The sequence below is a fragment of the Mobula hypostoma genome, chromosome 4 (assembly GCF_963921235.1).
Source record: "Mobula hypostoma chromosome 4, sMobHyp1.1, whole genome shotgun sequence".
Lineage (NCBI taxonomy): Eukaryota > Metazoa > Chordata > Chondrichthyes > Myliobatiformes > Myliobatidae > Mobula > Mobula hypostoma.
This window is the reverse complement of record NC_086100.1, coordinates 200,703,022-200,718,694: the sequence shown is the minus strand read 5'-3', so window position 1 is coordinate 200,718,694 and position 15,673 is coordinate 200,703,022. Positions and strand designations below refer to the sequence as shown.

The following is a 15,673-nucleotide window of genomic DNA, read 5'->3' as shown; positions in this document are numbered from 1 at the left end:
TATCTTCACCCTGTGTTAGAGGGCCCTCAGCAGTTTGAATAATCATAGAGAATTTTCTCCTATTTATGTCTCGACCATATTGCTATCATTCAAGTTATTCCATCTAGTTTATTTTCAGTTACCAGCTTTCATTTTACCTTTAAGTCCGATTTACTCTTTTCAGTCATTTCTCTTAATTAATCTGTATTCTCTGTACATTCGCGTCTGAATATTTGCAGCTTTTCCTTGTAGTTTGACACTCTGGTTCGTGTGGAGCATCCTCGCCGCACTGGCTGCCATGACTTCTGCCGAATCCTCTCCAGTAGCGACTCCAGTTGGGTGATAACTTTACTAGGTAGTCCCCGGTCCGCCAGGTCCAACGTTGCCTCCTCCACCGTAGCATAAGTTTTTGTCCCTTTGTTGTAAAAGACTCTCAGCCGAGCTGGATACAGGGTCTGGAATCTGATGTTGTTTTCCTTCAGGACTCTCCGTGTTTCCGTATATTCCTTCTGCCTGGCAAGAATCCCCGGTGCGTAGTCGTGGTCTAAACTGATTTTGCAGTTGTTCCACATGAAACCTTTCTTTTGCCATGCTCTTTTAAGCACCTCTTCCTTCGTTCTGTAACTGAGAAATCTGACCAGAATCGATCTGGGCTGGGCGCCTGCTGGAGGCTGTGGTGCCAACGCGCGGTGAGCCCTTTCGATCTGTAGGTCTTTTGCGGCCGGTATATCAAGGTTCTCTCTAAGCAGCTTCTCCACGAAGGGAATCATCAATCCGGGTTTACCTTCAGTTCCTTTGGGAACTCCGTAGATCCTCACGTTTTCCCTTCTCGAGCGGCCTTCTTGATCTATTAGTTTCCACTGGAGCTGGTCTTGTAGCTTTAGCATTTCTGCTATCACTTCCTCGGCGTTTTGTAGCTTCTCTTCAATTCCAACAATCCTCGCTTCGGCTTCATCTAACCTCAAATTAGTTTTTACTATTTCTCATTTAATATCTTCCAGCTCTTTGCTGTTATCTTGTCGGAACTTGCGAATCTCTCCGAGAATCAAAGACAGAGTCACAGATTCCTCCTCATTCTCTCCGTCCTGACTTGCCGTGGGGGAGCTAGGCCCGTCGCCTTGCTGCATCTCTTTGTGTTTATCAGCCTTCTGAGCGGACTTTTTAATCTTGTTCTTAGACATCATCCTTGCCCCTTTTATTAATATAGTTATAAAATATTAAGTATTTGTCTAAATTCGATTTTGGGGCAGTTTACCTTCTTTTTTGTCGAGAGACCTTTTCCTTACGCCGCCATTCCCTTGATGACCCGGAAGTCCAAGCCCAGGATTTTATACATTTCAATAAGATCCCCCCTCAATCTCCTAAATTCCAACGAGTATAAGCCTAGTTGATCCAGTCTTTCATCATATGAAAATCAATCTGGTGAACCTTCTTTGTACTCCCTCTATGGCAAGGATGTCTTTCCTCAGATTAGGGGACCAAAACTGCACACAATACTCCAGGTGTGGTCTCACCAAGGCCTTGTACAACTGCGGTAGTACCTCCCTGCTCCTGTACTCGAATCCTCTTGCTATGAATGCCAGCATACCATTCGCCTTTTTCACCGCCTGCTGTACCTGCATGCCCACTTTCAATGACTGGTGTATAATGACACCCAGGTCTCATTGCACCTCCCCTCTTCCTAATCGGCCACCATTCAGATAATAATCTGCTTTCCTGTTTTTGCCACCAAAGTAGATAACCTCGCATTTATCCACATTAAATTGCATCTGCCATGAATTTGCCCACTCACCTAACCTATCCAAGTCACCCTGAATCCTCTTAGCATCCTCCTCACAGCTAACACTGCCACCCAGCTTCGTGTCATCCGCAAACTTGGAGATGCTGCATTTAATTACCTCATCTAAGTCATTAATATATATTGTAAACAACTGGGGTCCCAGCACTGAGCCTTGCGGTACCCCACTCGTCACTGCCTGCCATTCTGAAAAGGTCCCGTTTATTCCCACTCTTTGCTTCCTGTCTCCCAACCAATTCTCTATCCACATCAATACCTTACCCCCAATACCGTGTGCTTTAAGTTTGCACACTAATCTCCTGTGTGGGACCTTGTCAAAAGCCTTTTGAAAATCCAAATGTACCACATCCACTGGTTCTATCCCATCCACTCTACTAGTTACATCCTCAAAAAATTCTATGAGATTTGTCAGACATGATTTTCCTTTCACAAATCCATGCTGACTTTGTCCGATGATTTCACCGCTTTCCAAATGTGATGTTATCACATCTTTGATAACTGACTCTAGCATTTTCCCCACCACCGATGTTAGGCTAACCGGTCTATAATTCCCCGGTTTCTCTCTCCCTCCTTTTTTTAAAAGTGGGGTTACATTATTCACACTCCAATCCTCAGGAACTAGTCCAGAACCTAAAGAGTTTTGAAAAATTATCACTAATGCATCCACTATTTCTTGGGCTACTTCCTTTAGCACTCTGGGATGCAGACCATCTGGCCCTAGGGATTTATCTGCCTTCAATCCCTTCAATTTACCTAACACCACTTCCCTACTAACATGTATTTCCCTCAGTTCCTCCATTCAGATAATAATCACTGGACCCTCTGTCCCCTACTATTTCCGGAAGATTATTTATGTCCTCCTTAGTGAAGACAGAACCAAAGTAATTATTCAATTAGTCTGCCATGTCCTTGCTCCCCATAATCAATTCATCTGTTTCTGTCTGTAGGGGACCTACATTTGTCTTTACCAGTCTTTTCCTTTTTACATATCTATAAAAGTTTTATAGTCAGTTTTTATGTTCCCTGCCAGTTTTCTCTCATAATCTTTTTTCCCTTTCCTATTTAAGCCCTTTGTCCTCCTCTGCTGGACTCTGAATTTCTCCCAGTCTTCAGGTGAGCCACTTTTTCTGGCTAATTTGTATGCTTCTTCTTTGCAATTGATACTACCCCTAATTTCCCTTGTCAGCCTTGGGTGCACTACCTTCCCTGATTTATTCTTTTGCCAAACTGGGATGAACAATTGTTGTAGTTCATCCATGCAACCTTTAAATGCTTGCCATTGCATATCCACCGTCAACCCTTTAAGTGTCATTTGCCAGTCTATCTTAGCTAATTCACGTCTCATACCTTCAAAGTTACCCTTCTTTAAGTTCAGAACCTTTGTTTCTGAATTAACTATGTCACTCTCCATCTTAATGAAGAATTCCACCATATTATGGTCACTCTTACCCAAGGGGCCTCTCACGACAAGATTGCTAATTAACCCTTCCTCATTGCTCAATACGCAGTCTAGAATAGCCTGCTCTCTAGTTGGTTCTTCGACATGTTGGTTCAAAAAACCATCCCGCATATATTCCAAGAAATCCTCTTCCTCAGCACCTTTACCAATTTGGTTCATCCAATCTGTATGTAGATTGAAGTCACCCATTATAACTGCTGTTCCTTTATTGCACACATTTCTAATTTCCTGTTTAATACCATTTCCGACCTCACTACTACTGTTAGGTGGCCTGTACACAACTCCCACTAGCGTTTTCTGCCCCTTAGTGTTACGCAGCTCCACCCATATCGATTCCACATCCTCCCAGCTGATGTCCTTCCTTTCTATTGCGTTAATCTCCTCCATAACCAGCAATGCTACCCCACCTCCTTTTCGTTCAAGTCTATCCCTCCTGAATATTGAATATCCCTGAATGTTGAGCTCCCATCCTTGGTCACCCTGGAGCCATGTCTCTGTGATCATCTATACCATATTCATTAATAACAATCTGCACTTTTAATTCATCCACCTTGTTACAAATGCTCCTTGCATTGACACACAAAGCCTTCAGGGTCATTTTTACAACACTCTTGGCCCTTATACAATTATGTTGAAAAGTGTCCCTTTTTGATCTTTGCCCTGGATTTGCCGACCTGCCACTTTTACTTTTCACCTTACTACTTTTTGCTTCTACCCTCATTTTCACCCCTCTGTCTCTCTGCACTGGTTCCCATTCCCCTAATCTCCTCTCTCCTAGTCTCTTTGATTCCCACCCCCCAACCATTTAAGTTTAAAGTCACCTCAGTAGCCCTTGGAAATCTCCCTGCCAGGATATGGCCCCCCAAGGATTCAAGTGTAACCTGTCCTTTTTGTACAGGTCACACCTGCGCCAAAAGAGATCCCAATGATCCAAAAACTTGAATCCCTGCCCCCTGCTCCAATCCCTCAACCACGCATTTATCCTCCACCTCATTGCATTCCTACTCTCACTGTCGCGTGGCACAGGCAGTAATCCCGAGATTACTACCTTTGCGGTCCTTTTTCTCAACTCCCTTCCTAGCTCCCTATATTCTCCTTTCAGGACCTCTTCCCTTTACCTACCTATGTCATTGGTACCTATATGTACCACGACAAACAGGAGTACCTATTGTCAAGGGGAACAGCCACTGGGGTACACTCTATTACCTGGCTCTTCCCCTTCCCCCTCCTAACCGTGACCCACTGGTCTGCCTCCCGTGGCCCCGGTGTGACCACCTGCCTGTAACTCCTCTCTATCAACTCCTCACTCTCCCTGACCAGACGAAGGTCATCGAGCTGCAGCTCCAGTTCCCTAACGCAGTCCCTTAGGAGCTGCATTTCGGCGCACCTGGCGCAGATGTGGACGTCCAGGAGGATTGGAGACTCCAGGACCTCCCACAGCCAGCACCGAGAACAACAAACTGCCCTCACACTCATACTGCCCCTCTCCTCAAATAACAAGAAAAATTAATACCAAACCCTCTTCGCCTCGCCCATTTCCGCCAGAGCCCGTTGAGCCGAAGCTCTTAAGCCTTCACTCTGCTCCCGGCTCACTCTGCTGCCCGCTATATAAGGCTCTATTCCTTTTAAATCTTCCGCGCTTCACTTCGCAACGTCACACATCTGCGCAGTCCCGCCTCTCTGAACGCCGATGGAAAAAAAAACCGAAAATTTCAAAAATGGCTTCCTCCGCAATCCCGTTCCAATTCTCAGACTTCCTTCTCCGAACAAGGATAGGAGCCTGACCTTTAGCACAGTCAGGAACAAGGATAGGCTCCTGACCTTTGGCATAGTCATGAACAAAGTTAGGAGACTGAGATTTAGCACAATCATGTACAAGGTTAGGAGCCTGACCTTTGGCACAGCCATGAACAAGGATAGGAGCTGATGGTACAGGAGAGTATTTAAATTGGCGGGGGGGTGGGAGCTGATTATGAGAGTATGAGGCGGACATAACTTGGGTACATTAGTGGGAAGAGACGTTATCGGGGAATTGCACAGTAGAAATGTGGAGGCTGTTTAAGGAGCACTTGCATTGGGTTCCATTCAGGCAGGGGAATGATGGCAGGGTGAAGGAACTATGGTCGTCAAGAGATGTGGAACATTTAGTGAGGAGAATGAAGGAAGCACAATTAGGCTTTAGGAAGCAAAGACCAGACAGGGCAGACATTATGTAGACAGAAGGGATTAGTTTAGGTGGCCATTTGATGACTAATTGAGTTGGTTTGACACAACATTGTGGGCCGAACGGCCTGTTCCTGTGCTGTGTTGCTCCATGTTCTATGTTCTAGAGCTCTTCACAATTATAAGGTAGTCAGGAGGGTGCATAGAAAGCATTTATTAGAGCTGGAAGGAGACTCGAGAAGGCCTTGGCAAGTAGGATTAAGGCGTTCTAACATATGTGAGAAACAGGAGGATGACGAGAGTGAGTGTCAGACCACTCAGGAATACGGGAAATCATGTGCCTGGAGACGGAGGAGGCAGGGGTCCTTAATCAATATTCTGCTTTCATTGGTGGAATAAATATATTGGTGAAAATACAACGGTGAATGCATCTCCATATCAGTAGGCTCATTCAGAAAGTCAGCGACATGGGATCGACAGACACTTGGCAGAGTAGATTTGGAATTGGCTCACCCACAGAAGGCAGAGATTGGTAGTAGATGAGAGTACTCTGCCTGAAGATCGATAATTGGAACTGATCCACAGGGATCTGTCTGGAGATCGATGATTAGAGCTGATCCACGGGGATCTGTCTGGAGATTAATGATAATAGCTGTTCCAGGGGGATCTGTCCGGAGATCAATGATTAGAGATGATCCACAGGGATCTGTCTGGAGATCGATAATTAGAGCTGTTCCAGGGGGATCTGGATGGAGATTTATCTGCAGCTTAATGTGAAAAAGACTGAGGAGTTGGTCGTAGATCTGAGGAGAGCTAAGGTACCGGTGACCTCTGTTTCCATCCAGGGGTTCAGTGTGGATATGGAGGAGGATTACAAATACCTGGGGATACGAATTGACAATAAACTGGATTGGTCAAAGAACACTGAGGCTGTCTACAAGAAGGGTCAGAGCCATCTCTATTTCCTGAGGAGACTGAGGTTCTTTAACATCTGCTGGATGATGCTGAGGATGTTCTACGAGTCTGTGGTGGCCAGTGCTATCATGTTTGCTGTTGTGTGCTGGGGCAGCAGGCTGAGGGTAGCAGACACCAACAGAATCAATAAACTCATTTGTAAGGCCAGTGATGTTGTGGGGATGGAACTGGACTCTCTGACGGTGGTGTCTGAAAAGAGGATGCTGTCTAAGTTGCATGCCATCTTGGACAATGTCTCCCATCCACTACATAATGTACTGGGTGCGCACAGGAGTACATTCAGCCAGAGACTCATTCCACCGAGATGCAACACAGTGCGTCATAGGAAGTCATTCCTGCCTGTGGCCATCAAACTTTACAACTCCTCCCTTGGAGGGTCAGACACCCTGAGCCAATAGGCTGGTCCTGGACTTATTTCAGAATTTACTGGCATAAATTACATATTACTATTTAACTATTTATGGTTCTATTACTATTTATTATTTATGGTGCAACTGTAATGAAAAACAATTTCCCCCGGGATCAATAAAGTATGACTATGACTATGAGATTGATGATTAGAGCTGTTCCGGGGGATCTGTCTAGAGATCAATGATGAGAGCGGATCCATAGGAATCTCTCTGGAGATCAATGATTAGAGCTGATCCACAGGGAACTGTCTGGAGATTAGTGATAATAGCTGTTCCAGGGGAATCTGTCTGGAGATTTGAGATTAGAGCTGATCCACAGGGATCTGTTTGGAGCTCAAAATTAGAACTGATCTAGTGGGATCTTTCTGGAGATTAATTATTAGAGCTGATCCAGGTGGATCTCGATGGAGATTGATGATTAGAGATGTTCCACGGGGATCTGTCTGGAGATCAATGATTAGAGCTGATCTACAAGCATCTGTCTGGAGATCAATGATTAGAGCTGATCCACAGGGATCTGCCTGAAGATGGATGATTAGAGCTGTTCCAGGGGTATTTGTCTGGAAATCAAAGATTAGATCTGTTCCACAGTGATCTGTTCTGAGACCCCTGGATTTTGTGATTTTTATGAATGATTTGGATGAGAAAATGGAGTCGTGGGTTCAAAAGATTGCAGTAACACAAAGGTCAGTCGATTTGGGGATTGGATATTTGTTTGTTATTAGTTCATTGGGATATTGACAGGACACAGAATGAGCGGAAAAATGGCAGATGGAATTCACACCCCATAAGTGCAAATTGATTCTCTTTTGAAGGTCAGATTTGAAGGCAGAATACAGGGCTATTGGCAGGTTTCTTAGCAGTGAGGAGGACCAGGGGGATTTTGGGGTCCATGTCCACAGATCACTCCAAGGTGCTGTGCAGGCTGATAGGGTTTTTAAGAAGGGGTATGGTGTATTGGGCTTCAGAAGTCTGGGGACTGAGTTCAAGAGCAGTGACAAACAAGAGAAAATCTGCAGATGCTGGAAATCCAAACAACACACACAAAATGCTGGAGGAACTCAGCAGGCCAGGCAGCATCTACGGAAAAGAGTAATCGACATTTCAGGCTGAGACCCTTCAGCAGGACTGGAGAAAAAAAGATGAGCATTCAGAGTGAAAAGGTGTGGGGAGGGGAGGGAGAAACACAAGGTGACAGGTGAAACTGGGAGGGGGGGAAGGGGTGAAGTAAAGAGCTAGGAAGTTGATTGGTGAAAGAAATATAGGGCTGGAGAAAGGGGAATCTGATAGAAGATGACAGAAGGCCATAGAAGAAAGAAATGGGGGAGGAGCAACGGAGGGAGGTGGTGGACAGGTAAGAAACTAAGGTGAGTGAAGGAAAAGGGGATGGGAAATGGTGAAGGGGGGAGGGTTACTACCAGAGGTTCGAGAAATCGATGTTCATGCCATCAAGTTGGAGGCTACCCAGACAGAATATAAGGTGTTGTTCCTCTGACCTGACATCATGACAGTGGAGGAGACCATGGACAGACATATTGGAATGGGAATGGGAAGTGGAAGTAAAATGGGTGACCACTGGGAGATCCCACCTTTTCTGGCTGAATGAGCATAGATGGTCAGCGAAGTGGTCTCCCAATCTATGTCGGGTCTCACTGATATACAGGAGGCCGCACCGGGAGCACCGGACATAGTATCTGACCCCAACAGACACACAGGTGAAGTGTCACCTCACCTGGAATTACAGTTTGACTGAATGGTAGTGAAGGAGGAGGTGTAGGGGCAGGTGTAGCACTTGTTCTGCCTGCAGGGATAAGTACCAGGAGGGAGATCAGTGGGAAGGGACGAATGGACAAGGGATCCCTGTGGACAGCAGAAAGTGGGGTGGGGGGAAAGGTGTGCTTGCTGGTGGAATCATTTTGGAGATGGCAGAAATTACTGAGAATTATGTGCTGGACATGGAGGCTGGTGGGATGAGGATGAGGGAAACCCTATCACTGGTAGGGTGGTGGCAGGATGGGGTGAGCAGACATGGGTGAAATTGAAGAGATGCGGTTGAAGACAACATCGATGGTGGAGGAAGGGAAGCCCTTTCCTTTCAAGAGCAGTGAGGTATCTTGGCAGCTCTATAAAACTCTGGTTAGACCACACTTGGAATACTGTGTTCTGTTCTGGTCACCTCATTATAAAAAGGATATGAAAGTTTAGAGAGGGTGCAGAAGAACACACTGCCAGAGTTAAAGATCATTAATGTGGACAGTTTGAGTGAGCCAGGGCTTCTCTCTTTGGAGTGAAGGAGGATGGGACTATAGTGAGAGTGACAGCCAGCACTTCCTTCCCATGGCAACAATGGCCAATACCAGCAGACATCCGTTTAAAGTGAGTGAAGAGTTTAGGGGAGATGTCAGTGATAGGATTTTTTTCCACATAGAGAATGACAGATATCCCAAGCACACTGCCTGGGGTGATATCACTGGGAAATTTATCACATTTTTTGATAGATACAAGTTACCAGGAATTCATCAGGTTCTCAGCCCAAAATGTTGGTTGTTTATCCCCCTCTATAGATGCTGCCTGACTTGCTGACAATCCATGTTTACAACTCACCAGTTAGCTGCTGAATTGTGGCATCACTTCGTGAATCGTGACATCACCTCTAGCTCTGTCACTGTTCTCTGTGCACGGACAGGCTCGATTGACATTCTGGCTTTTATTTATTCACAGATGCTGCCCGAGCTGCAGACTATTTCGAGGATTCTCTTACCTTATCCAGGACACTATCAGTACGATCTCTGTTACACTCCCTCCAAAGAAAGTGCATCATTCAAGAGGTAAAGGCACCAAGTTTGTACATAATTCCCCTGCTGTGCTCTCAAATAGATCGGGTACAACTGTAGTCACCAATTTGCGGGTTACCATGGTGATCCCCTGCTGACTGTACACAGTAAACACACTTCCAGGGCAACAAGGCCTAACAGAGGCTCAGCAGCCAGAGACACAGAAACAACCAGCCCAGAGATCCAGGGACAGGAACTCGGGTGCTCCAGAGGGATTTCCGGCACAGAGAAATATCTCAGACAGGAATCCGGGAAATATAACAGATCCAAGAAATAGAACCCAGGTCAGATGAAAAATCCCATCACTCCAAAACACCAGCATATCTGAGAAATTCAGGAGAAAACAAGGCCCCTTTAAGAAACAGGAATACAGAACACAGGAGTACATTCAGACTCTCAGAGCAAATGGCGAGAGTTTCACCGGCTGGAAATTATGAATCTGATAATCTTAGAACCCCACAAATTATGAATGATTTGGGCTTACAGAATCATTATCCACACAAACTGTCACTAAGGTCCGTGCGCGAGGTATTCTGGTATCAACTAGACAATAACAAACTAACCCGACCAGAAAATCTTCCTTGGCGATTTCTCCTCAGGATCCTCACAGGCAATTCACTGGCGGGGAATAGTGAATGGCCACCTGCTCAGTACTCAGACGGTGAGGACGATGATGATAATGAATTTAATGATTTCTTTGAAGTTACAACACCAGGGGATGGTGGGATGAATCCTCTGGATATCATTGCTGCCATTTTCCTCAGTGCTGACCACTTTCTCCAGCAGGAACTGATGCTGAAGATGTCTCTGTGCCAGTTTGCATTACCCTTTCTGATGCCAGACACACACAGTCACCCCATGGACAAGGTGAGGGGACCCACAGAGGGGTCTGGTGCCACCCTTCTCCTCTGGGCCATGAGGCCCATTGTTAAAACATGGTGCCCACATTCTCCTACAGACAGTAGCCCCATTGTGGAGGTGCCCATCGTGACAGCAGCCATGCCAACGGTGTCCTTCCTCAGACTGGGAAGGTGCACAGTGTCCAAATCCCGAATCCTCAATCTCACCCTGAGTCAGGCACAGCTGCAGCAGAACATCTTCCTGCATTCCGAGATGGAATGTGGGAATGTGCCCCGCAGGATATCCGATGGAATGGCTGAGATCAGCTGGTATCTCCCTTCTGGGAAGAGTAACACGGATATTTTCCCAGAGGCTGCTGCATTCATTAACCTCCGAGGTGATGCTGAAACTTTCCAGGGAAACGCTCAGTTTCTGGCGAAAGTATCTGCTGCTCTCTTTATTTTCATTGACGTTATCGGTGAGAAGGAAAGAGAATTCCTCACCTCTCTCACACAGTCACCAGCTAAACTCTTTCTCATAGTCAACACCCACATCAATCAGCAACACATAACCCCTGAGCAGGGGAAGAAACTGTTCAAAGATCTAAAGTTAGAACGTCCACAGTGGATTGGTCGGACAAATGTAAATGAGGCCGAACTTGTGGAAAAGCTCCGTTGTCAGATCAAACAAGTAATTCTAAAGAGGGACAGGGGCCAGACCTTGCTGAGCCTGGAGCAAATGGCTGACATTGCGATGGAAAGTGGGATTGGGGTCGATGAACGTCAACCTGAAATACAAGGAGCCAAGGAACTGACCAAAATACTGGACAGACTTGACTCAGGAGACATTACTGGGTATAAAAGGAGAGTGTTGCCCTTTCATGGAGAGCCCTGGCAAGGGTTGTCTAAAGTTGAAAAAGAGAAATCTCGGATGAAACACCGTGGGGACAGAACCACAGAAGTGTATAACCAGGAACTGGACCGGGAGAAGAACAGAATCCGGGAATCTCAGCTCAGACAGAGTCTGTCGGAAGAGATGCGGCTGTTCGTTGAACACCTCACCCGTCATGGTGGGGTTGACAGAGCCATTTCCCTACAGTGGCTGAAGCTGGAGCTGGACAGTAAATCATGGGAAATTATGGCAGGATTGCGTAGAATTTATAAAGAACTGTGCAAAGACTCAAAGCAGAAGGAGAAGGAACTGAAGGAGTTGGATCAGAAGATGTCTGATAGTTCCCTGGGACTCGAGCATTTCATGAGGGATCTTGGCCAGATTTATGAACTTTCAGTGACAGGACACAAAGTCACCCGAAGGACACAGATCCACCCAAAGGTGTTGCAGTTCCCAGGTGTTGCTGCTGAACTGTTGCTGGAAGGGTTCCCATTGGAACTCATCGATGGAGATGTTTCCAACGTTCCCATTCCATGGATCACTGCCGTTCTCACAGAAGTGGCCAACAAAGTGGGAAGAGCTTGCCGAGTGTTTGTGCTGATGGTGATTGGAGTTCAGAGCACGGGCAAGTCCACACTCCTCAACACAATGTTCTGTTTGCGGTTCGCTGTGAGCAGCGGCCGATGTACTCGAGGGGCCTACATGCAGTTGATCAAAATCACAGGGAGCCTGGCCAAGGAGCTGGGCTGTGAGTTCATTCTGGTCATTGACACAGAGGGGCTGAGAGCCCCAGAACTCGCAACTCTGACAGACAGCTACGAGCACGACAATGAGCTGGCAACGTTCGTGGTTGGATTAAGCAACTTAACATTGGTAAACATTGGGATGGAAAATCTGTCAGAGATGAAAGATACTTTACAGATTGTTGTCCATTCCTTCATCCGCATGAAGGAGACAGGAAAAGGGCCAAAGTGTATATTTGTGCACCAGAACGTCGGCGATGTGAGTGCACACGATCAGAATCTGAGAGGCCGTCAGAAACTCCTGGAACAGCTGGATAAGATGACAGAGGCTGCAGCAAAGCTGGAGAAGGTAGACCGAGTAACGTTCCGTGATGTGATGGACTATGATGCTGACAAGGACAACTGGTACATCCCTGGTCTGTGGCATGGTACACCCCCAATGGCTGCAGTCAACACCGGCTACAGTGAACACGTCTCCCAACTGAAGAAGAACCTAATTCAGTGTCTACTCCAACAGAGAAAATCCCAAGGAGCTTTCACTATCCCGGACTTTATCAAATGGATGGCTGGGCTTTGGGAGCAGGTGAAACACGAAAATTTAATTTTCAGCTTCCAGAACAGTCTGTTCGCAGAGGCTTACAACCACCTGTCCGTGAAGTACAAGGACTGGGAGTGGGAACTCCACAAATTCACTCACTCCTGGGGAAATGGGGCTGAAAACAGAATCAGCAATGTCAAAGGAGATCTCACTGAACTGCTCCATAATCTGGAGAGGGAGATCAGGACAGAGATGAACAAAAGGGAGGGTGACACTCTGGATAAACTACAAGCTCTGTATGAAAGTGGGGCTGATAACGTGCATCTGATGGAGAAATACAGAGAGGAATTTAAGCTCAGTATCTCCAGTTTATGCAGCCGACTTCAGCACGATTCAATGCAGAGATGTAGAGATGCCGTGAATAGACAGGTGGGACTGCAGGGAGTGGATAATATTTGGAATAACTTTCACAAGAAGATTGGAGAACAAGTCAAGGAGCTTTTACAGAAGTGTAAAGCAGCAAATCGGGTGTTGGGTCAACAGGAATTGCAAACTGAAATTCAAAGGATGTGGAAAGATACACTCTCTCAGCTGGAGTATCAGCCCTGTAGAGAAAGACACATTGAAGTGGACATTGAAAATCTTCTCAGAAAGGCAACAAAAACTCAAGGGAGAGTCATTAATGAAAGTCTGAAACGTGAAAAATTCTGTAAACTGGGGATCCAGAACTTTCAGATTGAAGAGAAACACATCAACGTGTCATATTGGAGACAGGGTGTAGGTAAACTCTTTCCATCCAGATTTAAATCAGATCCCGATGAAGCAGCAATGATTACAAAGCTCATCGAGGATGAATGCAGACATTGGATCACTGACATCACAGAAATGGACAAGGATTATGACAGTAAACATTGCATTGAACTTTTGAACATGATAGAGGAAAAAGTTGACAATATCTCACATCAACACTTGTCAATGTCTGAGGTTTTCAAGGCCGAGTTTAAACTTCACCTGTGTGGTTATGCTGCATCAAGATTCCAGGAGATGCACAGGAGGTTCATCCACAAACACGACCCACGGAGAAGACTGGAAAACATGGAAAGTCAATACTTTGATCTCTTTATGGATATTTACACAGAGCAGGATGAGAACCAGAGGCAAGCAGATCGATTTGCACGATCTTGTTTCTTGCCAGCTCTTCGAGACGCCACCCTCAAGAGTCTCAGTGTGAAAATCGTGGATGATATGAAAAAACACGACCCTGAGCCAAGGTACAGTCTCCGCAACAGCTTCACTGTGGCCCTCCTGGTCCAACTGAAACAAACACATCAATTTGATAAATATCTCCAGTACATCAGAGACTTTGAGAATTTCACCAAAGACTGGCTCCATCAGCAAGTTATTAAACACTGCAAGACAGAACGCGATGGAGAGAGCACATTTACCCGTCTGGCTAAAGAAATCCTCACAGAGATCACTGGGCAAGCTAAGAACATTGTTCAGGATGCAGTGAAGCAGAACTTTGCTGGAAATGCTCAGAGCTTCCTAAACACGTTTGTTGAAAAGTTAAACACAAGAATCTCGATGCCCAAAGATGAGATGAAACTCGTTTTGTTTCAGGGTGGCAGAGATGGCAAGAAATGTGCAGAAGCCATTCTGCCATGTATTGAACAGGTGGAGCAGGATCTCCTCAGTGAGGTAAAAGGCTGGAATGTCAAAGCAAAGGATTGAAGAATTATCCATGAAACCCAGGGAGGAGTTGTTCAAAGGGTTATTCAATTGTACAAAGCAATGTCCTTTCTGTGGGGTTTTCTGTGACTCAGAGACCCCGGTACACTCACAACACTCCTGTAAACAGCACAGACCTGAAGGGCTCAACAGTTATCGATGGGCAGGCAGTGAATGTCTTGTAATGGATATCTGCACAGCTTCAGTCGCAAGTGATGCAAGTTTCCGAAATAAAGACACAAATTTGGAATGGCATCCCTACAAGGATTACCAAACAGTCAATGATTACTACAAATCCTGGATTATCCAACGGGAAATTTCTGCACAGGCAGCATCCTATTGGAAGAAGGTTTTCTACACTTTCAATCAGCAGTTTGCTGATGAATACAGAGCAAAGCCTGCAGAGATCGATGGAAGCTGGAACATTGACTGGGATGTGGTGAGGGAAGAAATGAACAAGACGTATAATATGACCATTCAGTCTTGGTAATGTCCCTTTAAATGGCGTTACTCAGTGAGAGACAGACAAAGGGAAACTCTCTGTCTCGGAAGGATTGGACAGAGTAAATCACAGTGTGTCCAAATCCAAATCCAATCACAAATCATCAAAAGGATCAGCAGAGCAGAAGGAATGTTTCATTCCTACGTTCATGGTCCTGCCCTCATGGTCAATAACATCCTCACCTACCCACCCTTTCCCCATAACTCAGGTCCTCAAGTCACAGCAACATCCTTGTAAATTGTCTCTGCTCTCTTTCAAGCTTATTAATATCTTTCCTGTGGGGAGATGACCAGAACTGCACACAATACTCAAAATTAGCCTCTCCAAAGTGTTGTCCAACTTCCAAATCCCAACTCCTGTACTCAGTGCCCTGGTTTATGAAGGACAATGCACCAAACACTCTCTTTATGACCTTATCTACCTGTGAAGCCACTTTCAATGATGGCTCTCTATTTCCATGTCCCTTTGTTCTACATCAACATAATTACCACCCCTATCCCGATATCCCTGATCCCTCTCATTCCCAGAAATCTGTTGATCTTGTGTTGAGCCCAGCCAGTCCCTGAGCCTCTCTCTACAGCTCCAGGGTGGAGAACTCCAATGATTCATCATCCCCAGTGAAGATGTCTATCCTCACTTCAGTCCCTGATGGCCTCCCCCTTAGTCTGCCCTCTCACTCTGGACCCCTCCGTCACAGAGACCATCCTCCTTGTCTCTACCCTATGAAGCCCCTCAGGATTTTACATCCCCCAGGTCCTGCCTCATTCTTCCAAACTGCCAGGAGTCAGTGGCCAGCCGACTCAGTCTCTTCTC

General features: G+C 45.9%; 1 pseudogene; it reads left to right on the top strand.

Moving 5' to 3' along the window:
- Positions 1–10,023: 10,023 nt before the first annotated feature.
- On the top strand, positions 10,024–14,848 carry LOC134345033 (up-regulator of cell proliferation-like; annotated as a pseudogene).
- Positions 14,849–15,673: the final 825 nt, after the last annotated feature.